Here is a 27,136-nt window from a genome sequence, read left to right on the forward strand (position 1 = left end):
TGTTTCTTAAATTCCACATATGAGTGAAGTCATATAGTATTTGTCTTTCTCTGACTTATTTTGCTTAGCATAATACTCTCTAGCTCCATCCACATCATTGCAAATGGTAAGATTCCATTCCTTTTTATGTTTGAGTAATATTCCATTGTGTGTGTATGTATGTGTGTGTATATATACATATATACCACCTCTTATTTATCCATTCATGAGTTGATGGACATTTGGGCCCTTTTCATAATTTGGCTATTGTTAATAATACTGCTATAAACATCAGGGTGCATATATCCCTTTGAATTAGTATTTTTGCATCCTTTGGGTAGATACCTAGTAGTGCAATTGCTGGATCATAGGGTAGTTCTATTTTTAACTTTTTGAGGAACCTCCATACTGTTCCCATTGTGGCTGCACCATGTTGCATTCCCACCAACAGTGCAGGAGGATTCCCTTTTCTTCACATCCTCACCAACACCTGTTGTTTCCTGTGTTGTTAATTTTAACCTTTCTGATTGGTGTGAAGTGATAGTTCATTGTTGTTTTGATTTGTGTGTCTCTGATGGTGAGTGATGTTGAGTATCTTTTCATGTATCTGTTGGCCCATCTGGATGTCTTCTTTGGAAAAAAATGTCTATTCATGTCTTCTGCCCATTTCTTCACTGGATTGTTTTTTGGTTGTTGAGTTTTATAAGTTCTTTATTTTGGATACAAACTCTTTATCAGATATGTCATTTGCAAATATCTTTTCCCATTCCATTGCTTGCCTTTTAGTTTTGCTGATTTTTTCCTTCTCTGTGTACATGGATTTAATCCACTGATTAAAAGACTTTCAGATTGGTTCATGCTATGGCACCCAGCTCTACTGTTTAAGAGAGTCATACCTAAAACAAAGTAATTAGAAAAGCTGGAAAGGATGGGAGGGTGTATAGAAATGAAGCCACTGGGAAGAGAAAGAAATTAAGGGTTTTAATCCTGATTTCAACTGTGAAAATAAAGGAAACCTCATTAAAAACAAAGTCAGGAAGTCCTGAAGAGGAACTCTCAAATACTGCTATCCATATCCCTGCAGGAGGAGGCTTACTTTCCACACAGGAAGAATGAAGAATTTCTCCCTTGCCCAGCAACAGCCCTGCCAATGAGAAACTGCCACATGTAGCCAATGAGAAACCAGTTACCACCCTCGACTTTATGAAACAGCCCCTCCCACCTTCCTCCTTTCCTCCTAAATGCAAGCCCCGCTCTGCTAGTCTCTGGACTTGCCTATGGTTTGCCCTGGTTTGCTTCTTCTGCACTGTAATTCCTCTGCTGTTCCCGAATAAACTCATTTTGCAGGTAAAATGGCTGGCTCTTTTTTTGGTTTTTGTTTTTAAGGTCAACATCCCCAAGGTAGAATTCAGACCAAAAACATGCAATGAAACAAAAAGGGATACTGTATAACACAAAAGGCTGCAATTTGCAGAGGAAGTATGATAATTGTGGTTATGAATGCTACACTGAACATTGATAGAACCTCCATCAAGCAGAGACCACATGTGAGGCAGGAGATGTGGAAAGAAGTGTACTAATTCTGGAGACCATGATAGCCACTCTGTATCCAAGACATGTGAAGTAGACAAAGAAGTATGCCCCGACATACCAGACTTTGTACCATGATAATAGAGAATACAACTTTGTTTCCAGAATACATGGAACATTTATGAAAGTTGACATCTATTAGGTTACAAAGAAAACTTCAATAAGTTCTTGCAACATAGAAATGATATAAACAATGATATGTCATCACAATGCAATAAAACTAGAAGTTAATCATAAGATAAAAAACAAAAAGGCCTTTCAACTTGGAAAATCACAAGATTAAACTCTATAAATACATCAATCTATGGGATGCACATAAAACTGTGTCTCAAAAAAATGAATTAAACATGCAACTGAAAATCTTAGATAAAACAACCAAATAAACTGAGTGAGCAGAATGGCAAATAAGAGTAAGTTGGAAACCAATGAATTAGAACAGAGAAAAACAAAGAAGTAATAACAAAATGCTGACTCTTAGGAAAAAAAATCAAATGAATAAACCACTAACCTAATTATGAGAGAGATAGGGTACAAATACACACAATAAGAAATTATAATAGGAAAATAATCAACAAAATGCAGCATGTTAAAAAAATCATTAGAAGTTATTTTTTACTATGCTGTGCGAATAAATGTGAAGACCTGGATAAAAAGCGTACTTCTCTAGGAAAATGGAATTACCCAAATGGACCCCAGTAGACACATAACGTTTAAACAACCCAATTTCCACTGGAAAAAAAAAACAGAAAAATCTCCAGACCTATATAGCTTCTCACAGGAGAATTCTGTCAAATCTTAAAATAATGGATAATCTCGATGCTACTTATTCTACTGCCTAGAAAAAAAAAATGGAAACCTCAAGATTATTTGATAAAAGAAGCTTCCACACCAATCTCATTTAGGAATATTGATGTAAAATTCCTAAATAAAATGTCAGCAGAGAGAACCTTGTAAAAATTGGTTTTGGGACGACTGCATCACCGAATGGGAGAAACGCAATCTTTCCTCCTGAGTAGGAAAACACCCAGCCCGCATCCCTGCCCTCCTCCCTGTGTTTCTCCTTTACACGCACTGCTACTACATTCACAACACTTCTGACACCGGATGTGTGAGGTTTTTCCTACACCAAGCAGTTCTTTAGCACACCAGCTGTGTATCCTGCACTTTAACTCAGTTCTGACACTGTCTTCCTGGAGGTAGCGTCACATCCCACAGCAAGTCCAGGTTGTCACCTGTCCTTCTGACAGATTGGCTATAAATCTGAGGTTTCCCTGATCTCCTCCTAGAATTAATCAATCAATTAATTTGCTACAGCAGCTCACAGAACTCAGGAAAATAGTCACTTATGTTTATCAGTTTATTACAAAGTATGATAAAGAATACAGATGAAGAGCCAGATGAAGAAATACATAGGACGAGGTCTGCCAGGGTCCCAATCACAGGAACCTCTGTCCTCGCGGAGTTGGGGCATGCCACCCTACCAGTATAGATGTGTTTACTAACGTGGGTGCTCTTTGAACCCCATACTTTTGGGATTTTAAGGCTTCCTCATGTGGCCATGATGAATCATGCATTCTATTTCTAGCCCCTCTCCCCTCTCAAGAGAATGAGGATTACGCTTTGTACTTTTTGATGACCAGCCTCCCATCCAACAGCCATCTGGGAGCCCACCACGAGTTCCCCCATTAGAACAAAGACACTCTTTTTTTTTTAATGTTTATTTTTGAGAGAGAGAGAGAGCATGAGAGCCAGGGAGGGGAAGAGAGAGAAGGAGACGCAGAATCTGAAGCAGGCTTCAGGTTCTGAGTTGTCAGCACAGAGCCTGATGCGGGGCTCAAACCTGCAAACCATGAGATCATGACCTGAGACAAAGTCAGATGCTTAACTACCTGAGCCACTCAGGCACCCTCAGAACAAAGACACTCCAATCACTCAGGGAATTCCAAGGTTTTCAGGAGCCCTGTGTCAGGAATAGAGGTCAGAGATCAAATTAGCAAAAGAGGTCTCTAGTGCTCCTATCATTTAAGAAATTATAAGGGGTTTTGGAGCCCTGTGCCAGGAATCTGGGCAGAGACTAACATATAGTTTCATTATCTCAGAATAGCTATTTGGATAAAGATAAAATTTATCTACAGGCATGTATTTCAAATGGCTCTAGGTGCTAGTTACCACAAGTACTGGAATTCTTTTATACATGAATTCTTTTATACATGCAGGTAAGGGAAATTATGATTCACAATCCAAAAACATCATTGAAAAAGATTGATAAATTCAAGTGCATTAGGAAAAAAAAAATCCCTTTTAGATGGGGGGTGGGGAACACCATAAGCAAAGGGAAAAACCAAATAATTAGCCAGGAAAAAGTAATTGCAACTTAGATCATGAACAAAGCTTATTTTTCCTAAAATATAAGGAATTAATAAAAATTGAAAGGAATAATAGGCACAAAATCTAAATAGAAAATAGGTAAAAGATGTGAACAGAGGGTTTACAGAGAAATACATGCAAATGGTCTTTTTTTTTTTTTTTCAACGTTAATTTATTTTTGGGACAGAGAGAGACAGAGCATGAACGGGGGAGGGGCAGAGAGAGAGGGAGACACAGAATCGGAAACAGGCTCCAGGCTCTGAGCCATTAGCCCAGAGCCCGACGCGGGGCTCGAACCCCGGGACCGCGAGATCGTGACCTGGCTGAAGTCGGACGCTTAACCGACTGCGCCACCCAGGCGCCCCTCAAATGGTCTTTTAAGTGTATGAAAAGATGTAAAAGAAATGTAAATTAAAACTAGCCTGAGATACCATTTCTCACTGCCAAGAATGGCATAAATCCAAGGTTGACAGCACTCTTTGTTGGTGAGGTTGTGGAGAACAACAACATGCTCCAAGCCCCTGAGGGGATGGACAGCCTGGACCCCAGTGGATCTGCCTTGACCCTGCCCCAGCCATCTACTTCCCTGAATTTACTTGGAAGACAGCACCTAAACACACACACACACACACACACACACACACACACACACACACACACACACACATTTTTTTTTTTTTCATAGCATATAGAGACCTGATTTTAATAGGTTTTCTTTTATATCCTTCAATAAGTTAATAGGTCTTTTTCAGGGGCGCCTGGGTGGCTCAGTCTTGGTTAAGCGGCGGACTTCGGCTCAGGTCATGATCTCGCGGTCTGTGAGTTCGAGCCCCGCGTCGAGCTCTGTGCTGACAGCTCAGAGCCTGGAGCCCGTTTCAGATTCTGTGTCTCCCTCTCTCTGACCCTCCCCTGTTCATGCTCTGTCTCTCCCTGTCTCAAAAATAAATAAAACGTTAAAAAAATAGTTAATAGGTCTTTTTCTATAAAGGTCTTGTATTTTTACATTAGGTTGATTCCTAGGTATCTATTTTTGGCGACTGTCCAAGTGGCATTTCTTTGGAAATGACCTTTTGTGATAGTTGTTGAGTTGGTGTATTGCTGTTCAGCAACCTTCCTGAGTCGTTTATAGACTCTTAGATTTTCCCCATGGACAGCATGTCCCCTGTAAATAATTCCAGGTGGATCTCATCCAATTCAATCCTCACTCTTTGATTTGTTGTGTTTTCTTATTTCTTTGGTTAGGAGTGACAGGACGGTGTTAGGCAGAAGCAGTGAGGCTGTGAATTCTTGTCTTGTTCCTTCCTGTGGGGCCATATCTAATGATCCAACATTATGATATTTTCTGTGGACACACTCTTCTGTTCACGAACACCTTTTCTGCTCATTTCCTTAGAGTTTTCCCCCCTCTTTAATTATGAATGAGTAGTGAATTTTCTGAAATGTTTTTTCTACACAATTGAGATGATCTTTTCATGTGGTGACTTATGTGATAGCATTAACAGCTTTTCTAATAGTAACCAATTTGACATTGTTGGGATGAATCAGTATTTCATCATGAGGTGTTTGCTTGGCAATTACTGGGTGCACTCAGCTACTGTTTCATTTAGGATTTTTGCATCTATGTTTATAAGTGAGTTTGGCCAAAATTTACCATTCTCATTCTTAGTTTTTATTTTTTATTTTTTATTTTTTGGCTTTAGTAGAGAGGTTATTTTGGACTCGTAATATTCAGTTTTTGGACACATAAGACAGATGATCTGTTCCTTGATGGTCTCGTTAAAGCTCACCTGTAACACCTTGGAGCCCTGGTGGGTTACTTGGTGGGCAGTTTCTGACTTTAATAAAGTCTATTCAGAATGCAGAAATAAACCTTGCCTCACTGGTGGGTTTCCTTCAACACTACCATTTTTCTTATTTGTGACTGTGTGAGCCCCACCCCAGGATTCTCCTAAGTGAATAAATAATAAATAGCCCTCTGGCCTTGCTCCCTGTGTTGGATGCTCAAAGTGGGAGCATGATTCTGTCCCCTGGGATTCAGCCTTTCCACTATCCTGTGAAGGTGGTGAATGCCGTGTGTGAGAGACACTGGTTCATTAAGAAAACAAGCATAGGGCATGCTTAGCTTCCAGGATGCTGGGGGCTACCTCCAGGTTCTGTCCAGCACATCAAGTCCCTGGAACATTCTGGAATTGGGGAAAGTGAGCTATCTTCCAGACATGGGCATGTTTTGCCTTTCTGTTCTTGTGCATGTCAGGCACATACCCTTTCTAGAAAATGCCTTGGTGCCTAGCACAGAAATGCTGAGAAGCACACAGAAAGGAGAATGTTACTGACTGGCTGCCATGTATCTCTTAAACAGTGGAAAGTTGGGGTGGTTGGACCCACTTACCAGTCTGCCCCATCCTCAGTCTGCCACATCCATAGCTTGGGCTGTGGTCTCAGGTCTCAGGCAGACCTCAGTTCAGTTGCCAGCTCTGACACTTAGGGGCTGTGTGACTGCTCTGAGCCACATCATCTAAAGCTGACAAACTAGGAAAACGAAACAAAATAGATCTGTCTCAAAGGGTCTGGTGAGGCCAAGCTGTGGAGGCTTTTGTGAAGGGCTGCTGTGCCCTGGCTTGGTGGGTTAGCATCTTTTTCCCTTCTTTGGCCCCCTTTCCATCTCACTCAAAGGTGAGAACCTTGTCCCTCTTGAGTGTTTGCCAAGGGAAGGTTCAGGTATGCCACCAGCTTGGTCATGTCGCTTACCCAGCTTATCTTTGCCTTGCTGCAGAGTGGGAGTTGTAAGCATCATTCACCCTCACCATCACAGAGAGCAAGAAGATACCTGTGGCCACCATTATTCAGGGTGGCCTACCATTCTGAGCTCTGGAGTTTTCTGAAACACAGCTGAGTGTTGTGAACTGTTGGGAAGGGGATGCCACCCAAAGTTCATGGGGCCAGGGACAGCTACAGGGCTTCCTACACCCTCTGGGCACATGGTACACCCTGGAAGGGTGCTTGGAGTATTTTAATGATGGGACCCTCAAGTCCAGCTGTTGGGCCATGAAGCCCATTCTGAGCCCACACAGTGAGCCATGACTGCTAATGTTCTGTAACATTCTAAGATTCTTTCTTCCCACCTTCCTTTAAATCATGAAAGCTATTTGATAGCTTGTGAGATGTAACAGCATCAACTGTGAGGATCTTTGTGGTCTGGATGTGAGGTTCGTGTCCCTTTGTGATAACCAGCAGGTCTGTCCTGTGGAATGGAGCAGCATGTGGTGTCCTTTTCTACAACCTGAAATGTAGCAGGCGGTTGAGAGGTTTCTGCTCCCACTGGGAGTTTGGGATACATCTTCCCAAACACTTGAACTGCTTAATGGTGCAAAGCATTTGATCAGGGCAAAGGCTCCTCACTTGCCAAATCAGGGGATGTTAAGATCTTAAAATCCTGTGGCCCTGACCCCCTCCAGCCACCATGGCTTCACTGTGCCTGGGGTTGAGCAAGAGCTGCAGTCTGCTCAACTTTCCAGAAATTCGAGAGGAGAGCTCTGAGCGCCTGCCAGGGTGCACTGCCCATATCTCCCTATCCATACTTCCTGCCTGGCCCTGGGACTTCTGGCCTCTTACTCCTCTAACCCATCCCCTCTCCTCTCCTGATCTCTCCTTAGCTCTTCTTTTGTGGGTCCTGCCTGTGCCCCAGTTTTCCTTTCACTAGCCCTCTTCTGTTATTGGCCATTCTGCTCTGCCCCCCGCCCCCTGTCCCTCAGCATCAAGTGGCCCTCCTGAGCCCTGGTCCATTTCTCTCAACGTTGAGAATGTCTAATGGAATTTCCTTTGGGCCTTTGTCTGTTTTGAGTCAGACAGCCCCTACCTGGCCAGGCGTATATCATTTGATTTGCCCGCCAAGTGTTTTTGGCACCTGCCCGTGGCAGGGGTTACAGGGCCCTTCAGCTTTGCAGGACCACCGGCCGTTGTCAGGGTAGCATGGCTTCTCTGGGAGTGCAGGGTGGGGAAGTTGGGGGGAACTCTTCTCCTAAGGGGGAGCCCTGTGTTTCTTCTTGTCAAATCCTCCTGATACCCCGTCCCATCTCTGTGGGCAGATGGCTGTGTGGGTCCAGTGTGGGTCCTCACTTGGCAGTCTTGGGCTGACTCCTGCCTTACCATGCGAGCCCTCCCTGGATGTCAGTTCCTGGAGCAAGTCTTGTGTTGGTTGGTCTATCCATTTGTCCATCAAACTCTAGTGGGTGGGCATATGCTGTCTGTGTCAGGAGGGCCAACCCCACCCTCAGTACCTGCTGCCCAGCCCCCACAGCTGTGCCACCTGAGGGTCACACTTGAACAAAAGTGGCTGCTAATAGTGTCAGTGTGTGGGAGGCCTGGGCTGGGCTCAGGTGCTGGCACAAAGTGGGGGATGTCTTGGCAGGGCCCACCTTCTCTCCTCAGGGGTGAGATGTTTGCTCTTCATTTTGGGGAGACCACCTTCAGCATCACTTTCCAATGCAGCTAAGAAGGATGGAAAGCGAGTTACCTGTTTGTATCAGAAACAGGACGAGCATCTCCCCAAGGCCTCATCAGGGAAGAGCTGGGACACGGAAGGGGGAGACATACCGTCTCCTTGTGTTACCCACCCCAGGGTTTGGGGGGACTACACACAGCTCTAGCATATGCTACAGAGCTGTGGGAGGAGTGGGTGACAGTCCTGGGTGGCTCAGGAGAGGTGAGGCTAAGGTGGCAGGGTGGGCAGGGATGTGGCCAGGAGTGGGCCAGACTCCAACCAGCCAGTTTGAGCCCGTGGAAAGGCTAGTGAGGTACAAGGGGCAACTGGATGGGGGAGACAGCAGGACGGACACTCTGTGAAGGAGGACAGGCAGACTCAAGAGACTTCAGGGCACAGCTGCCCAAGGTTGCTTATGACTCCTTGTGGGTTTCCAGAACCTTCATCATTGCTGCTTGTGGACTTTTCCTGTGGGGCCATTGTGAAGCAGAAAACTCTTCTGGAACCTTCCTCCTCCCCTGCATGTGTCCCAAGTGTGGTGGGCTCCTCTCAGTGTAGATGACTGCTCTGTGGAGACCTGGAGGGGCCATGGGCAACTGGGAGCTCCTGCTTCCCTGACGTCACCCGGGTCCTGGGCAGAGGCCAGACTTGTGTCTGGTCACCAGGCTTGGGTGAGCAGATGGTGTTCTCTGTGGCACGGTTTCTTGGGAGGGAGGCTCAGTGTAGGGTGAAATGAACCAGGGTTCTCTGACCTTGTAGGCTTGGCTCAGGCTGTGACTCTGAGAAAGTCACCTACCTCTGGATTGTCAGGTCTAAAGCAGACGGGTGTTAAGACATGGTTTTGCTAATACTTCCTTGGGCCTTTGCATCAGAAAAAGAAAAAAGAGAGAGTCAGAAAAGAAGATGGAGGAGGAGGAGGTGGAGAGAGAGGGAAAGAAGAAAGGGAAGACAGGAAAGAGAAAGAAAAGGCAAGCCAACACAACCATAGCCAGCCGATCACCAGAGCAGTGCATATTAATGAGGTCAATTAAGAGAACACTTCTGTCTGAGAGCTGCCTTGAGGTTTTCTGTAAGCACAAAAGTGTGAGCCAGGGTCAGAGCTGTCTGAGAGAGGGAGGTGGTACAGAAATGTTAGATGTAAATTATGCTATTTATCTTGCATGCTTGGTAGAATCCCACTGACCATTTAGGCCTGCCCTGTTGGTTTTGGAAAAGTAAAAAAGATCTGGTTGAGTTAAATGTAGTTTCTGCTAGATTTGGATTATGTAAGGCTTGACTAGCTGACCTGTCTTCACACTTGTAAAGAATTGAGGATTTTGTGTAAATCACAATGAACACAGCCTAGGATTTTGACACAAGGCAAGACTTACTGCAACATACCTGAGTTTTCATTCTGTTGCTCTGTGGGCTGGGCAAAGTCATGTTACGCCCCTGGGCCTCAGTTTCCTTATCCGTTAAGACACTTGATGTAACAGAAAACCCATCTCATGGTAACATAAACTTTTGTTGTGTAATTGGAAAGTCTGGACGCATGGTTTTAGGCAAGGCTTGATCTAGCAGCTTGACCTTGGTATCATGGGTCCAGTTTCCTTCTCTCAGCCCTCTCTTCTTTTACATCAGCTTCATCCCAAGGCTGGTGTAGTAAGAATATTCTGATTGTGTCTATTTCTGCTTTGACAATAGAGGACTTATATTAGGTTCCCGTAGTACTCCTGTCTTATTTACAGACTAGCCTTTGGAAAATAAATTGATAAGGTGGGACCAAAACAAAACAGCAAATTACTATGATAAAGTGAGAATATCAAGAGGTGTTTGACAACCACCACCATCTGAAGGACACTTTGCTGATGTATTGAGAGCAAGCTTTCTCACCAGGCTGCCTGGGAACATTGCATGCCCACCTGTAGGGCCAGCATCCAGTCTGCTCCATAGAAGCACAATTAGAGACCTCAGTAATCGATCAGCCTTGATGATGAGTCCAGGTTGTAGTGTTCTTTAGGTAAGAATGAAAATGATAATGAAAGACATCATTAAACCAAAGGCAGCCTTGCATGTGGGTTAAAGTCCTGGCACCTAAAGAGCATGTTTATCAGGGTCGGGGAGAAGTTCATGAAACTGAAGTCATTGCCCATTGCCTACTCGTGTCCTCACTCTGCAACCTGGTTGTGGGATTCCCTTGTACAGACCCTGTAGTGACCACACTGTTCCCGTCTTTTGGTGGGCTTGGATTACCTGCCAGAAGTCTGAGGTTTGGTAGAACATGTCTGCAGACAGCTCCAGCCCAGCCCCCATCTCCCTGTGTGTTTTGCTCAGCTGTTGTGTGGGGAGGGAGATGCAGGATGATCCTTGCTTGAGTAGAGCCCTATTTTGAAATTGAAATTCATTTCTTTGCATTTGTTTTCTAGATGAGAGGCTGGTTGTTGGTGGTGTATGTGTGGTGAGTCATTGGTTTTAGTGTTGACATTGCTAAGGATCCTGTTCTGATGTGCAGTTTGGGGGCCAGTTTTGTTTCCTTTCAGCTTCTGCTGATATATTATTTTCTAGAATCTCTTCTAGCATACTTAAAAACCCAGACTCGACTTTAACTTTTCTCATAGAGGCTGCTGTGGGGTGCGGAAGCCTCCGGGGTATGTGGTACAGAGAACAGGTGACCTCCATGAGGACTCAGTCCTCACCAGTAGCATGTGAGGGAGCAACCCAGGGTGGGTTGGAGGGGCCTGGTCTGGGGACAGCTCTGAGGCAGCTGAGCTCCTTCACCCACGAGGTGGAGGACCTCTCTCCAGTGCCACCACAACAGAATCCTGTCTTTTGGGAAACCCATGACTGGGGAGGGATGTGCACAAGGGGGTTTCAGAGTAGTAATGTGGGACTCTGTGACCCAGAGCACCCAGGCCACTCTGCAGCCTCTACCCCTGGGCCAGGGTCCTGCTGAGGTATAAGGGGTCCTGGGAGCCCCTGATCTGCCCCAGGAACTTGCCTCTCTCTGAGTTACTGAGCTTTCTCTCTGAAACATGCCACATCCTCGGAGAGCACCCCGACTTTCATGCTCTGCTGTGAGGCATGCTGCCAGCTCATTACAGAAGGGCCGCCAAGGGCTGCAGAGGACGCATAGGTGGGGGTTCTGGAACCTTTCCTATGTACCAGGTGCTGTGCTGGGTGCCGTGAAGGCAGACCTGGGTCTGGGGTCCTCCCTCTGAGGGGCTCACAGTGGGTGGTAAACACGTACCTGATACATTCCTTCTGGGGGCACTGGGGGATGGGTGAGAGAGGGAGTGGGGCTGGCTCCAGGGCAGCAGGGCTCCAATGGCTTTATAACAAGAGCCAGCATGAATTTCTCACTGAGTACCTGCTGGCACCTCCTGTAAGCCACACAGCAATCCCACCATGCAGGTTTATAGGCAATTCTTATTATCCCCATTTCATGGCCGAGGACACTGAGGCTTAAGATTACAGAGCTACTGAGTCCTGCTCCAGCACGCACCCCCGGGCCCCGAGTTGGCCTCTGTCTTGATTTCCTCCCAGGGAGGGCTGCTTTCTGTCCTGAAGGCTGAGGAGGGACTGAGGGAGCTTTATGATCCTATGAGGCCTTCTCTGTTTCTCATGTGGCCTCTGAGGCTCAGAGCAGTGGGAGGGACACACTGTGGTCACAGCTCGTAAGCAGAGGCAGGATCTGAAGTTGGGCCTCAAGACTCAGAAGCCTGGCCATCTCACTGTCCCCTGCCATCTCTGGGGCATGGAAGAACAGCCTGGGATGCTGTGTAGCTCGGTGCTCTGATACCTCTTTAGTGGGGTTCAGGGCCGAGCTTGAGGTGGCTGTGGCAGGGAAACCTGGGGGGTATCACGCCATGTGGGCTCCTGTCTGAGCCAGGCCTTAACTGGCTGGGGAAAGAGGGAGGCCCTGGGGTGTCCTGGTCCTGAGTGGCCGAGCCTGGCCTGTCCAGTCTGCCTGCCCTGCAAGGTGACAGCTGACACACGGGGGCATCTGCCTGTCCTACACCATCTCTGATGGTTTCACCGGCGCCTCCAACACCACACACGTTTCCCTCGCTTCTTCCAGTTCTCACCACGTCGTCTCCCTCCCTTTGTCCACAAGGGCCAGGCAGAGAGTGGTGAGTATTGAGCACAAGCGCAGCAGACCCAGATTCCCAGTGGCCATTTTCCCAACAAGTCAAGGTCGAAAGGAGAGCGCTACGCCCTTCTGTCATCTTGACAGTGGTTTTTGTTGTTGTTGTTGCTTTTTTTAAGAAGGAAAGCAAGCATGGAATATATATTAAGCATTATTGTTGCTTCAGCTGTCACTTCATAGCAAGAAAAGTGGTTGCTTCAATTAAAATGGATTTTGGACAGACTTCTTTGAATGAGTAAATTGCAGAAAACAGCACAGGTTGTGAGATGGGGGATTTAGGCTCTTAAAGAGGATTGAAAATAAGTGGTCTGAAGTACTTATGGTGGTTCCTGGGGATTGATATGCTTTGGTTCTGCCAGATGTAACTGGTTCTGACTGCTTTTACTTTGACTCTGACCAGCCCAACTGCTTGTAAGGAATGCACGTTTGTTTTTTCTGGAAGCTGAAGTCAGAGAGAGGAAGACAGATACAGAGAGACGTGATGGGGCCCAGATCCTGGCTTCTGGGCAATCCTGCCCTTATCTGGTGGCATCAAGACCTGGGAGGAGCAGTTGAGGAGGTGGACCACCCTGGGTGTTGCTCCCACATCCCCCTTATCCCTGCTGGCCTGCCTCTCAGGCTCAGGCATATTTTTAAAAATTATTTAAAAAATTTTTCTTTTTAATGTTCATTCATTTCTGAGAGAGAGAGAGAGAGAGAGAGAGAGAGAGAGAGAGAGCGCGTGAGGGGCCAGAGAGAGGGAGACACAGAATCTGAAGCAGGCTCCAGGCTCTGAGCTGTCAGCACAGAGCCTGACACAGGGCTTGAACCCACAAACCGTGAGATCATGACCTGAGCTAAAGTTGGGTGCCTAACCCAGGCCTGAGCCACCCAAGGGCCCAAGGGCCCCAGGGCATATTCTCCCTTAGCCTATCAAGACTCCCTATTTTAATGTGAATAGAGCAAATCCTGCCTCCTCTCCCCACCTCTGACAACGTCCCATGATTTTCCACCTTAGATGGCACTTTTCTATGTTCCTTATGCTCCTGAGGAGAGAAGCTATTCCTTGGTCACCCAGGAGGGTGATGTGCCTTCCTATCATCTTCCCTGTCTTTTACCATCCACTGTTTCTGCCTGTTAGCCAGTGTTGACCTAACTCAGCAATTTTGGATTAAATTTTCATTATAAAATATCTGACATACAGAAAGGTAAAAAGAATTATGTACCTGAACACCTGTGTATCCACAACCCAGTTAAAGTAAAGAATATTGTTATATTGGTTGTACTTCTGTGTAACCAATTATGCCAAAACTTACAGTGTAAAACAGTGAGCATTTGATACTTCACACATAGAGTCCATCTGGGAGCAGTGTGACTGGATGATTCTGTCTCAGGGTCAAGGTGTGGGCCAGGGCCATAGTCATCTTGAGGTATGAGATGACTTTTTTTTTTTTTTTTTATTAAAAAATTTTTTTTTAATGTTTATTTATTTTTGAGGGGTGAGGGACAGAGGGAGAGGGAGACACAGAATCCAAAGCAGGCTCCAGGCCCTGAGCTGTTGGCACAGAGCCCAGTGTGGGGCTCGAACTCACAAACCATGAGATCACGACCTGAGCTGAAGTCGGAAGCTTAACTGACTGAGCCACCCAGGCACTCGTGGAGGATCCACTTTTGAGATTACTTCACATGGCTGTGGGCGGGAGGCTTCTGTTCTTTTCCATGGGGTCTCTCCACAGTGCTCTCTTGCAACATGGCGGGCAGCTTGCCTCAGAGCAAGTGATCCAAGAGTCTTGAGAACCCTGCCGTGCCTTTATGACCTAGACTCCTTAGCCACACATCATCATCTCTGCCTTGTTCTGTTCTCTAGACCCAAGTTATTAAGCCCGGTCCACACTCAAAGAGAGGGGAATTAGGCTCCACCTTTTGAAGGGAGTGAAAAAGAGTGGACATACTTTAAACTGTCATAATTACCAGTATACCTGGAGGCCCTTCCTGATTGCATTTCTTTGTCTCCCATGCAGAGGTATTAGAGTTATTAGAGTTTTGGTGCATGTTTTATCTTACTGCATTAGTCAGTGTCACTATGCCAATTCTTTTTGCATGTTTTTAAGCATTGTGTAAATCATATCAAATTGTGTGCGTGTGTGTGTGTTTGTAGCTTGCCCTTTTTTTTTTTTTTTGCCTCACATTATATCTGTGAGTTTCATCCACGTGAAAATGTAGCTGGACCTTATCCCTTTTCACGGCTGTGTGGCATTTCATTGTAGGAACATAATACACTCTATTCTTTCTCCATTGGTGGATGTTCAGATGGTTTCCAGTTTCTTGCTGCTGCAAACAAGGCTGCTAGGAATACTCATGTGTGTGTCTCTATGTGGCCAGGAGCTGGATTTGTCTAGAATATGTAGCAAGGAGTGGAATTGCCACAGGATAGAACGTATGAATCTTTACATTTTCTGGAAGTGGCCACGTTGTTTTCCCAAGTGGGCCTACTAATGAATGTTCCCACCAGTGGTGTGTGGGCTCCCCTTCCCCTCGTCCTTGATACCTCTTGGTATTATCAGATGTTTTTTAAATTTTTGTCAGTCTGATGGGTGAAAGTGGCCTCTGCAGGGGGTCTTAATTTGCATTTCTCTGCCTATCAGTGAGGTTGCACCTCTTTTCATGGATTTATTTTCTTATATTGATGTATATTTATTTCATGTATTTTTTATTCTATGAATTACTGGTTCATACCTTTTGTCCCTTTTTTGAATTTTCTTTTTTTTTTAAATTTTTTTTTTCAACGTTTATTTATTTTTGGGACAGAGAGAGACAGAGCATGAACGGGGGAGGGGCAGAGAGAGAGGGAGACACAGAATCGGAAACAGGCTCCAGGCTCTGAGCCATCAGCCCAGGGCCTGACGCGGGGCTCGAACTCACAGACCGCGAGATCGTGACCTGGCTGAAGTCGGACGCTTAACCGACTGTGCCACCCAGGCGCCCCCTTTTTTTGAATTTTCTTATCCATCATTTCATCATTCATCTGATTTATGTATTGTAAACATCTTTTCCCATTTCTTCCTACCAACAAAATGTGGGAGCTAAGAGCATGGGTTCTTGGGCCACGCTGCCAGGATGAAGTCCCAGCTGCAGAATTTCTTGTGTGGCCTTAGGCACACCACTTAATAACTTTTGTGTGCCTTTTGTGTACAGATGAGTTTCCTCATCTGTAAAATGGGGGTGATTAAAAGATTCACATCTGTGAAACAGTTAGTGCCTATTTCAGTAAGCATGGTATGGGCCAAATAAACCCGGATGTGCCCTGCATGGTCATGCCAGACCACGTACATGCATCATCACCTTGCCCAGAGCTTTCTCAAGCACTGTGTCCTCATTTGATAAGATTGGCAGGCAGTGCTTCTCTCTGGCTCTCAGCCATCTGGATGACCCTCCCTTCAGCATCCCTGAGCTGCTTGAATAGAACACGAAATCCCAGCCTCCCTCCAGGGGACGTGGGGGAATTGGAAGGCAGCAGACTCCTTGCAGCAAAAATAGAAGCCTCATTTGCCTAGGAGAGAATAATAATGAGGAGAGCCCGGCAGATGCAGGCTTGGAAGGCGCCTCTGAACCCTCCCCTGCATCTCTTGGGTCTGTGCAGACCTGCCTGAACCCTCCCTGCCAGCCCTCCCTTTGCCCTTCACCCTTGTCTCTTATGGCACCACTTTTGGCTGTCACATGGACAGCCTTGGCACTGCGTTCTGGTTTTCATACCTCAGTGTTGCACTTTTCTCTCATTCCACAAAGCCAGACAAGAACTCCAAACACAGGACTCTGTTTAATACCAAGAATCATCAGAGAAACAGGTCAGATGTTACAGGGTAAATCTGGGAGCCCTGGGAGCCATGTGTCTGTCCACGGAATGCCATCAGCTGCTCAAGGGCAGATCTATTGAGATTAAAACACGGTTGGATCTGGTCACCTTTAGTTTCAACCCCAACATGAATAAATTAGATCAATACTGATGTAAGGAACTCTCAGGTTTATTTGGTAGAGCCTCAGAGGATTTTACATAAAAGCAAATGTGGGAAAATTAAGTTAGCGATATTGGATGTTAGAGCCAGTTTTAGTTTAGAGCAAATTTCTAGTTTTGAAATGGATCGAAATAATCCATGTCTGTACCCCCAACTCTGCCGTTGGGGTGGCCTCACGGGCCCCACAGAGAGGAAACAAATAATCACCTTGAAAGAACAGTCCCTATTGTGGAAACTAATCACGTATAGAGAGTCTCTGTGTTGGAATCGAGCAGGGAATGAGGATCTTCCCAAACCAAGGAATCTGGTGGTAGAATGTGGCTCATTCTCCGTGGCCTGTCACCTCCAGACTGAAAGATAAGCTTACATGAATGGAGAGTTTTGGCCATTTCATTGGCAGCAATTTGTAGGTGACTCCTAATAATTAATTCTTTTTAATAGCATTTTTAGAAGCCACCTTCTCAGATGAAACCATTGTTGTTTAAAACTTCAAGACCTTTGAAGATAGAGTTTTAAATCCAGTTTGTTCCCAAAACATTTGCTCAAACAAGAATCCCAAGGTTTGAGCTCTTTATTCTAAAGATGCAGCTTCCTGCCCAGGAGAAAAATAATACATGCTGGTGTTTATAAATGGAGTTAGTCGCATTTGAAGACTTTACCTTGCAGCTAGTAGGGGGCTCAGTTATTCAGAATTTTGAGATTTTTTATTTGTAAACAGTCTATTCATGTCCACTCAAGCTGGAAAATCCTCCAACCTTACCATCACTGCCCACCCCCCTCCCCTTCCCCAGCCCCCTTCCCACCATAACCTGGGCTACATCCTTTTGTTATCTGGCTCTGAGGACCTGGAGCCCCTCTCTGAGCCCAGCTCCTGTTTTCTCACTGTAATTGGTCTGGGGCCAGTACTTGAAATGGTTCCTTAGGGACCTCTTACTTTCCCTTGGAAGGACTCTGCTGTGCCCAACTGAGCATTGTCCCTGTGTGTCCTTCTCTTCAGGAAGTGGCAGACCCCCTTGGCCCCAGCCTCACGTTAAACCTGGGGAGCATCCTCACCCCCACAAAGTCCTATCCTGTGGTTCCAGCCATACCTGTGGGAATGCTGGGCTGTCTCATGCCACATCCCCCTCAGGGCAGCTTGGGGGAGCTACAGTCCCAGGTCCCAGGAGGCCTCCTCACTCAGCAGCTTATCTGCCAGATGCTGACCTCTGCCAGCTGCCTGTTCCGCTCTGTGAGACAGCCCAGTGGAGATGAGCCCCATGGTCACCTGGGCTAGCCCATGAAGGCCACGTGCTCTCTGTTATGCAGAGGTGTTGACAGTCCCATAGAATACTTGGCTTTGCAGCCACTGGGCTGGTACTAGAAAGAGCTACACTCAAGCTGGCTACAGTGTGCAGCTGGTGCACTCTGCCTGTGATACACCCTGACCCTTCCCCTATTATTCTGGCCACTGTGCTCTGTGCAGACCCTTCCCAGCCCTCTCCCAGGTCCTCTGCTCACTGTGACCATAGTCTTCCATCAGCATGTATTTTGTTGAATCTGGGTTATTATTGCTCATCAAATTCTACTTGTTCTACAACCCAACCCCAACATACCATAAGATCCCCAAACCCGTGTACCCAGGGCCCAGCCTCTTGCAAAGCGCTGGGTTGCCTCTTTGGTTCAAGGAACTGTAGGTGTAACTCTCAGGTCTGCTGGAGGAAGAAATGCTACTATGACAGTGGGGTGGTGATACTGCTGTGCAGGTCCCTGGCCAGTTTGTAAGGCTCTAAGATCAGCCTTCCTGCCTCTGTGCTGGACACATCCACCTCTGTCCGCCTCTGAGCCAGGCATCCTCCCAGGACACCTTCCAAGTCTGAGAGTCCACGAAACTGTGAGTGTTGCCTTAACTTTGCCAAGAAAGTGCTTATACAGATTGGTTGTGACACCTGCTTCCCCCAGCACAGCATCGGCCTGTGTGTTCCAGGGCTCGCATCTCCTGCTTTGGGTGGAGGCTAGCACGTGCTGCTCTATCCAGGCTCATCGAGGTTCTCTTAAGTAGCTTCCTGTCTCGGGCCTCCTCCCCAACCACCTGAGTCACTAAGGAGCCCTGAGGATGGTTTGTGGATTTGGGGCCTCCCATCGCCTCCCCTGACATAATATCAAAGGCAATCATCAAATTTATGAACCGTCCACTCTAGGCAATATTTAGGATTTCTGTTTACCTCCTGAGTGTCTGAAAACGTGGCATTTCAAAGGCTCTGTTTGGTCAGAGATCCAATTGATTGCCAGGAATGTGCATGCCGCATAATAGAGAACCCACAATGGCAGGTTGCAGTGGGCATCCTGGGAGAAAGTTAATTAATCCTGAAACCAAATACCAACTGCCTCAGCAACAGCAGTCATAAGAGAGCCGAGCCTTGTGGTATTTGAAGTCAGGCTGCTGGAGGGCTCTTTATTGGAAGTATTCTCTGTGCCTGAATTCTGCTGTGGATTCAATGCCTCAGGCCAGGGCCTGCCTTTCCTTCTGTACTTGGTTCCAAGGTCTGGGGTCTCTGGACCCTGGAGAATCCAGTTGTCAGCATGCAGACAGAAAGAGCCTTCATGGCATCTCCCAGGCTCCTGTGGCTTTGTATTTCACATCTCCCCTGGGAAGCTGGAATACATGATAACCTCCCCCTCTCCTACTCCCCCCACCCACCCGAAATAACTTGTGGGTGGGCCAACAACTTGGAAAGTGGAGTGTTTAAATCTTACAGGGAGACCTGTGTACTTCATTGCCACCCTGAGGCTTGCTAAGAAGTAGGAGATGATTCCAAAAATGATTGTGCATTGCCTGAAGAAGAGCAGACTCTCAGATTTCTGTCTAATCACAAACGGCCAAGATGAACAGGGGAAGTAACCTAGCCCTCAATGCCTCCAGAGAGGCTAGAAAAGAGGATGGGATGTGTGTTTGGCCAAACATGGCTGAGAAGAAAAGCGTGGCTGTTCGGAACTTGTAGGTGACCCTTTGTGTTCATTCCAGCTGCTGGAATGGAGCAGGCCCTCCCTGGATGTGCCTGGCCAGGTGAGGGACTCAGAGCCTGCAGGGACCAGCTGACCCCCAAGGACCTTCCCAGCTCTCGGTGCTCGTGACTTTGTTGGTTTTTTTAAGGTAAACTGTCTGTCCAGAGACACAGTTCACCAAAATAACACAACCCTGCTTCAGCCAATGCAGGCAAGGGGCCCTGAGAGGACAGGGAGAGGGCACTGCTGCACGGAAGAGAAAATTCATATTTTTCTTCGGAGAAAATGGAAAGTGGTGCTGGGTCCAAGTGGTAGGTGACCTTGCTATTGAGTTAAAAAGCTGCTGGGGAAATTAGAGAAGACAGACATGAAAAGAATGCTAATGAATAGTGGTGGACCAGAGCCCGGAGCCCTGATTCCTCCACCGTCCACAAGGGGTACTTGTGTGATGCCTATAAATAGACATTTAAAAACCGATTCAAAATTGAATTAAGATGTGGGCCTGTTTCCTCCTATGGAAAAGCATTATGTAAAGTGCAGAGCTCTGCCTTTTTTCCAAGGCAGTTTGGCGATTCTGTGCCTCTGTTGGGAATCTGTGTGGAGCATGTGGGGGATGCTCGGGCTACCTATGAATGAGACTCTGTCCTCTTGGGAGACTTGCAGACTGAGGGCAGCAGAGAGAGAGAAAAAGAGCGAGCGAGCGAGCGAGTGAGCTGGGGCTCCTTCCTCCAGGTGGAGCAGGGAAGCCCAGCTGAGCCTGAAGGCAGGCTCCGAGTTTCCCTGAGCTGCTTCTGGGCTGGGAAGCTGGACAGCTTCCCAGAAGCTTGCAGAAGCTGGACTTGTGGGCAGAAGGACACTTCCATAGGCCCACAGTGGCTCTGGACAATGCAGGTAGCTGTAGACCTCTGAGAGGGGAGGGGAGGACACCGTGGACATGTGGGGAGAATTCCAGCCTGTGCTAGTAGACCAAGGCTTCTAGGCTCTTCCATGCAGCCCTCTTGATCAAAACTGCTAGAGTGGGGGATTCTGGGAGAGGACCAAGGTCTTTCTCACTGACCTGCTTGAGTTCACAGAGCCAACTTGTAGCAGAGTGCAGAATGGAGGCCCTGTCTTAGGACCACCAGTGAAGTGTTCTTGCCTCTGGACATAGCATTTAGTATGTGCTCTGACCCTGAAATCACCTCTTTTTGGAAGTCCTGGGATGGTGGGATTTGGGGGTAAAAAAGGAAATACCGTTTGATGGTAATGTGTTCCCAGGCAGTGTTTTGGGGGCTTTGTTGCGCTTTCCCAGCCACGTTTAAGATCGAATTTACTGTCTACTTTTGCACATGAAGAAGCTGAGGCCGACAATGTAAGGGGATTTGAAAGGCGATCGAAGGGGCGCCTGGGTGGCTCCGTCAGTTGAGCATCTGACTCTTGGTTTCTGCTCAGGTCATGGTCTCACACTTCTTGGGATGCAGCCATGCTGTCAGCGCAGAGCCTGCTTGGGATTCTCTCTGCCTTTCTCTCTGTCCCTTCCCTGCTTTCACTCATGCTTTCTCTCTCTCTGTCAAAAGAAATAAATAAACTTAAAAAAAAAAAGACAGCAGAAAGCACCATACCCTTTGGAAGAATTTGAACAACTGTGTGAATGTCAAGTTCCCTCTGAGCAGAGACCAGCAGATTACAGATATACAAATGGCTTGGCCAAAAGGGAGGTACCTGCGGCCTTCTAAGGGATAGCTAGTCATTTTTAAAAATGTCTGAACTAGAGGCATCTGCAGTGGGCCAGTTTGGGGTGGTAGGGAACTCCCCCAAATTCCCTAATTAAAACCCACTCCTAGAAATGTCTGTCTAGGGAAATGAGAATGACTGTCAGTTTTCATTAAAAAAGTGTCAACCCTGGTTCCAGGTTAGACCTTGGTGATAAAGTAGAAGCCAGTGTCTGCCTGTGCCAATAGCAAGACCATATTACCTTCCCCCCTAAGAATGATGTCATCCCCTGTGACTTCAGGACCAGACTGAAGGTGAACTGTCCAGCCAGCACAGCTATTCATGAAATGCTATGCTCTTAGACCTTCTGTTCCCAGCAGACAAGGACCTGGGGAAGAGGCTGCCATTGCTGTGGTTTTGAAAGGAACAAAGATGTTCCTTTATAACACATTCTGCTTTAGCCAAATTGGAGGGAGAAGAGGAATTAAAGAAAAAAATTAATTCCAGTATGGTTAACATACAGTATTGGGAAAAGAGGAATTTTGATTTGATATATAAGACCAATAAATCCCCCTCCTCTTGCACCATCCTGGGCTTCCAGCTTCTCTGGGTTGTCTGCTGCCCCTACCTTGAATTCCTGATCTAACCCAGGGCCTTGCCTTGAGCCCTTGAACCTATTAGACTTTCTCTTCAGCTTTCATTTGCAAAGCTGTCTCTCTGTCCAAGAGGAGTGTGAAACCTGATGGCCTGTTTTCTGTTCTCTTTTTGACACCCCGTTGCCCATGAGGAGGGGTGGGCTGTGAATCTGGGCAGAGGAAATAAGCAGTGGCCCACTTTCCTTTCTCTTTCTTTTAATCTGTCTTCATCTCCCCAGCCCCCACAGGCACACCTACCTCCCTCTGAAAGTGTCCCAGAATACCGGTTCTGCACACTAGTGGGGTCAAGCTTTGTTGTGGGGAAATGCATATTCATGAGGGCTTTGAGGAGCTTCATTAAAATGCAGAGGCCTCTTCTTCCAGAGTGATACACAAGCCATTGCTTTATTTGCCCAACATGATGTTCTTAAGGCAATAATTATGTGAGGAATGGCTACAGAAACATTTTAATTATTTGTTTCTGGTCATTTGTGATGGTCTCATTAGAATGAGAACCGGTTCACTTTTACAGGTAATTCAAAACCTCTCACTTGTTCAGATGTCTATACTTGCAGGAGCGCTATGTGATCACCCGTATCTTTTCTGAAACCCAAGTAATTTCCTCTATTTCCTTCTGTTTTATTCCAGAAAGATTTCATCACCAGGAGGTTTTGGGGGACATTACCAACCCACTTGTTTTCGGTAAGAAATATGAGGTCGCCTTGCATGGAGTGCGGTTTTGCTTCTGACATGTGTGAAATGGAATTATTTTCCTCGAGGGATGCCACACTTCAGGTGGATCTGGGCATCTGCCATGGTTCTTTATTTCCTGGGATGCTGGGATGTGTAATTCAGTGCGAGCCTCCACACAGGGAGTCTGAGGCTGGGGCTTGATTCACAGCCAAGGAGCCCGTGAGCACTGGGCTCACTGCAGAGTGCTTATATTGCCTAGAATGGACGTCTTTCCCTATCACCCCTGAGACAGCAGTATCACAACCCCCCCCATCCCCTCCTCACTATACTAGTGCTTCTGAAAACTGTAGTCCAAACCAGCTTCAGTCATTTATTTGTGAAACTCTTATCTAGATTCCTATTTATATCAAAAATCAATGTATATCACCAACAATAAACGCCATTTGCAACCTTTCACTATCAAACTTGGGCGACATTGTGTCTAATTAGAAGTGCACCACTGTGAAATATCAGGACGCCGAGAGGAAGACTCTAACTTTGATCGGAAAGAGCCCTCCTAATCTTCTCAGGGATGAGGGATGGCTCCGTGTTGCTATTGCCCTGTGGGTGAAGCTATTCTGCGGCCCTGATCCCCCTGACCCATGGTCAGCCCTTGGCTTGATCTTGCCCCATAGGACCTGTAGCAGCAGATTTGCATAGGTCTTTGTAGCCCCAGTGCCAGCTGGCTGCCTGGTAGAGGGGACACTTGTAGGAGATTTGTTCTGACTAAAGATGAGTAGGTGTTCTTTTTCCTGGACCAAAGATACCCTAGTGGCTGGGTTGTGGAGAAGCTGGCGTATGGGTTGGGGTATGTTTGGAGAGCAGGGTGGAAAGGAGACTGTTGTTGGAGGTTAGGCAGCTGGGGACCAGGAATTGTCTCTGTGTCTTGATGCCAGAGCAGGTCTGAGCTTCTGATGGATTCCGTGGGTTCTTATGCATCCATGGGCTTGGATAGGGCAGCACTGGTCAGCAGTCCAGAGTGTCATATGGAGGGAAGTAGTGGCTTGGGGACTTCCAAATGAGAGAAGTAATTTGGGATTTCCCAGTGGGGAAGTTCTGTGCCAATCTGAGGATAAAGATGAAGATCAGAGGGGGCAGAGTTGGGATACCAGAGCCTCAAGACCGGGTCCCAAACCACCGTTTTGCCTCTGGGGCAGTAGGAAGACACAAGGCCTGCTGTTTGGAGCTACCGAAAGAGCCTTCTTTTGTAAGTCAAGGCAGCTGCCTTTATTTTACTTGCTAATCCAGCCTCTATCCTACATTAGGTAACTCCCCATAAGCACTGTGCTGTTCATGGGCAGGAATTCACCTCACATTGTATTGGGGATTTTTCTTGTCACGCATGTCCTGGATTGTGTGGTCACTTTGGGGGTAGGGAGGGTGGCACAGTCATAAGGCATTTAAGAGTTAGAATAATCAGCCCCTCTCCAAGGAAGTAGAGGGGGAAATGTTGCAGGAACTGCATGACTTGTAATGCATTTGGGTAGAAGAATAAATGAATATTTTTCTAACTTTTCCTTAATTGTCAGTCTTTAATGTTTATGAATTTACTTCTATGCTCTCAACGAGGCCTTTTAGATCTCGTTTGCTTTTTTAAAAAATGTTTATTTGTTTTATTTTGAGGGAGGGAGGGAGGGAGAGAGAGAGAGAGAGAGAGAGAGAGAGAGAGAGAGAGAGAGAATGTGAGCAGGGGAGGGGTAGAGAGAGGGAGGGAGAGAGAGGAAATCCTAAGCAGGCCCTGCCAGTAGCACAGAGTCTGATGAAGGGCTCGAACAAATGAACCACAAGATCATGACCTGATCCAAAATCAAGAGTCAGATGCTTAACTGACTAAGCCACCCAGGCACCCCCTGTTTGATTTTCTGTTTAGACTCATTTTTTTGGTTATTTATTTATTTTTGAGAGAGAGGGAGGGGGAGAGAGAACGAGCAGGGGAGGGACAGAGAGAGGAGAGAATCCCAAGCAGGCTCCACACTGCCAGCACAGAGCCAGATGCAGGGCTCAAACCCACAAACTGTCAGATCATGACCTGAGCCCAAATCAAGAGTCAGCCCAAATCAAGAGTCAGATGCTTAACTGACTGAGCCATCCCATATAGTAGATTTCTCAGCTACCCTTAGCTATGAAAATACTGAAGAATTTTAGGGGATACTGGGAAGGGAGGAGATTTTTTTGCAATTGGCAGCAAGGGTAGCTTGTGAAGAGAGATGTTCTTATGGGGAATGGGTCTCACAAATTGTGGTGACATTCCGATCTTCTGGGAGCCCAGGGTCAACCAGCCAGTGCAGTCTATCCAGCCTCTCAGAACTGTCCAGGGTGAAATTGGCCTCTTGAAGTTTTATCTAAATGAAACTGGGGCTGTCGTTGCTTTTTGATGGAACCGCAGGGCAATTCTGTTTGTGCCTCTAAGGTATAATGTTTTTTTTTCTTTTGAGCCCAAAAAAGACCTAGTGGGATTTTTACGTATCCTGAAAGACTATTAGAGTATCAAAGTCAGCTGCAATAGACAAGACGTCTCGCTCTCTTTCCGATTGTGCTCGCTCATCTGCAGTGTAATGGGACTGCCATTTAAGTGAATACACTCGTCATGATTCTCTGCAGCTTCCCTGCAGAAAAGCGTATTTCTTCTGTGAGAGAAAAGTGGCAATGAGATGGATATTTTTAAATGTCAATTATTGCTGGAATGAATCTCTGTGAGGCGAGCTATAGAGAGAAGAGACTGGGGTTTATTTATTTTTCTACTGCAAATGAACCACTCTGTAGCATCAGAATACTAATACCCAGAGTCTATGCCTGACATCTCCTTCTAAAATAATTTGGTGAATATGCTTCCACTTATGGTAAAAGTTGGGGGCTGTGTTCCATTTTTTTTTCCCCTGGGGGGGATTAAATCCTAGGCCTCAGTATTCTAGGATATCAATCCTACAGGCTGTTGATCTCTATAGTGTTTGGATTGTAATTACAGTTGACCCTTGAACAACATGGGTTAGGGATGCTGACCCTCATATAGTTGAAAATCTGCATATAACTCTTGACTCCCCAGAAACAACCACTAATCACCTATTGTTGATTGAAAGTCCTACCGGTAACTTAAACATTCAATTAACACGTATGTAAAATTTTTTTATGTTGTATGTATTATATACTGTATTCTTATAATAAGCTAGATAAAAGAAAATGTTAAGAAAATCATGAGAGAAAGTACACTTACAGTACTGTCGTATTTATGAAAAAAATAATCTGCCTAAAAGTAGAACTGTGCAGTTCAAACTCATGTTGTTCAAAGACCAATTGTATATAAATTTAGTCATTTCCTGAAGGAATGGTGGAAAGATTAATAAGGTGTGTTTAAATCATGGGCAGTCTCAGAAAATATGTTAAGTTAGAAGATGTTGCATTTGCAAAAATTTTTACGATTTTTGGTAATGTCAGTATGCTCTTGCCCAAGTGTAAACACATAAAATGCTGTGTAAAAGCTGACCAAGAATTATTTTAAAATACAAGATCCAGGGGGGAGCCTGGATGGCTCAATCGATTAAGCATCTGACTCTTGATCTTGGCTCATATCATGATCTTATTGTTTGTGGGTTCGAGCCCTGCATCAGGCACTGCACTGACAGTGCAGAGCCTACTTGGGATTCTCTCCCTCTCTCTCTCTCTCTCTGTCCCTCTGCTGCTTGTGCTTGCTTGCTTGCTGTGTCTTTCTCTTAAATAAATAAACACACATTAACAAAAATTATAAGATCCAAAGAAAGGCAGTGAAATTCCCAGCTACTAGACATTAAAAGAAAACACAAAACTGGAATGTTAAGGGGAAGCTGGCATAAAGGTGGGGCAGTGAGGTTCCTGATAGAAGGTTGCAATTAAGATTGTGTGATATTTGTGGGATGAGTGGGACCGGATGGTGAGCCTAATAACAAACTCTCACATGTACAGGAACACAGGAGGTGGCAGAGATATATTATTGACAAGGTGGGAAGTGATGCAGGACAACTGGTTGTCCACATGGGAGAAGCTAAAATGGTATCCCTACCTCACAGCATACACACAAATAAATGCCAGTAGAATTAATGACTATAAAGGACAAGATGTTAAATTGTATACAAGAGAGTTTTTTTATATGTCCCTGAGGTAGGAACAGGTAAGACATACACACAGGCACAGAAAAGATCAGTTAATTAAACAGCAATGTTAGCAGCTTCTTTAAGAGCAGGGACACCATATAAAGGTTTAGGGGGGCCTGGGTGGCTCAGTCAGTTGAGTGTCTGACTTTGGCTCAGGTTATGATCTTGTGGTTCGTGGGTTTGAGCCCTGTATCGAGCTCTGTGCTGACAGCTCGGAGCCTGAAGCCTGCTTCGGATTCTGTTTCTCCCTCTCTCTCTCTGCCCCTCCCCTGCTCTTTGTCTGTCTGTCTGTCTCTCTCAAGAATAAAAAACATTAAATTTTTTTTTTAAAGGCTTAAAACAAACTATCACCTGGAATAAATATCTGAGATGTATTTACTGTAAGGGATTAGCATTCTGTCTGTATAATAAGGAACTCTTCCAAATCAATTAGAAAA

General features: G+C 46.1%; 1 protein-coding gene across 6 annotated transcripts in view; it reads left to right on the forward strand.

Moving 5' to 3' along the window:
* The window catches only part of APBA2 (amyloid beta precursor protein binding family A member 2), a 275,852-nt gene that overhangs the window by 126,963 nt on the left and 121,753 nt on the right, over window positions 1-27,136 (forward strand). For 5 of the 6 annotated variants that reach the window (XM_086711374.1, XM_086711372.1, XM_086711371.1 and 2 more), the window contains one exon: window positions 22,492-22,545. The exons of the other annotated variant lie outside the window; for it this stretch is intronic. The gene's annotated coding sequence lies outside the window, so the exon portion shown is untranslated. The remainder of the gene's footprint in view (window positions 1-22,491; window positions 22,546-27,136) is intronic. 6 annotated transcript variants of the gene reach the window in all.

This window comes from Puma concolor, chromosome B3 (assembly GCF_028749965.1).
Source record: "Puma concolor isolate L17-30 chromosome B3, mPumCon1.1.hap2, whole genome shotgun sequence".
NCBI classification, from domain to species: Eukaryota; Metazoa; Chordata; class Mammalia; order Carnivora; family Felidae; genus Puma; species Puma concolor.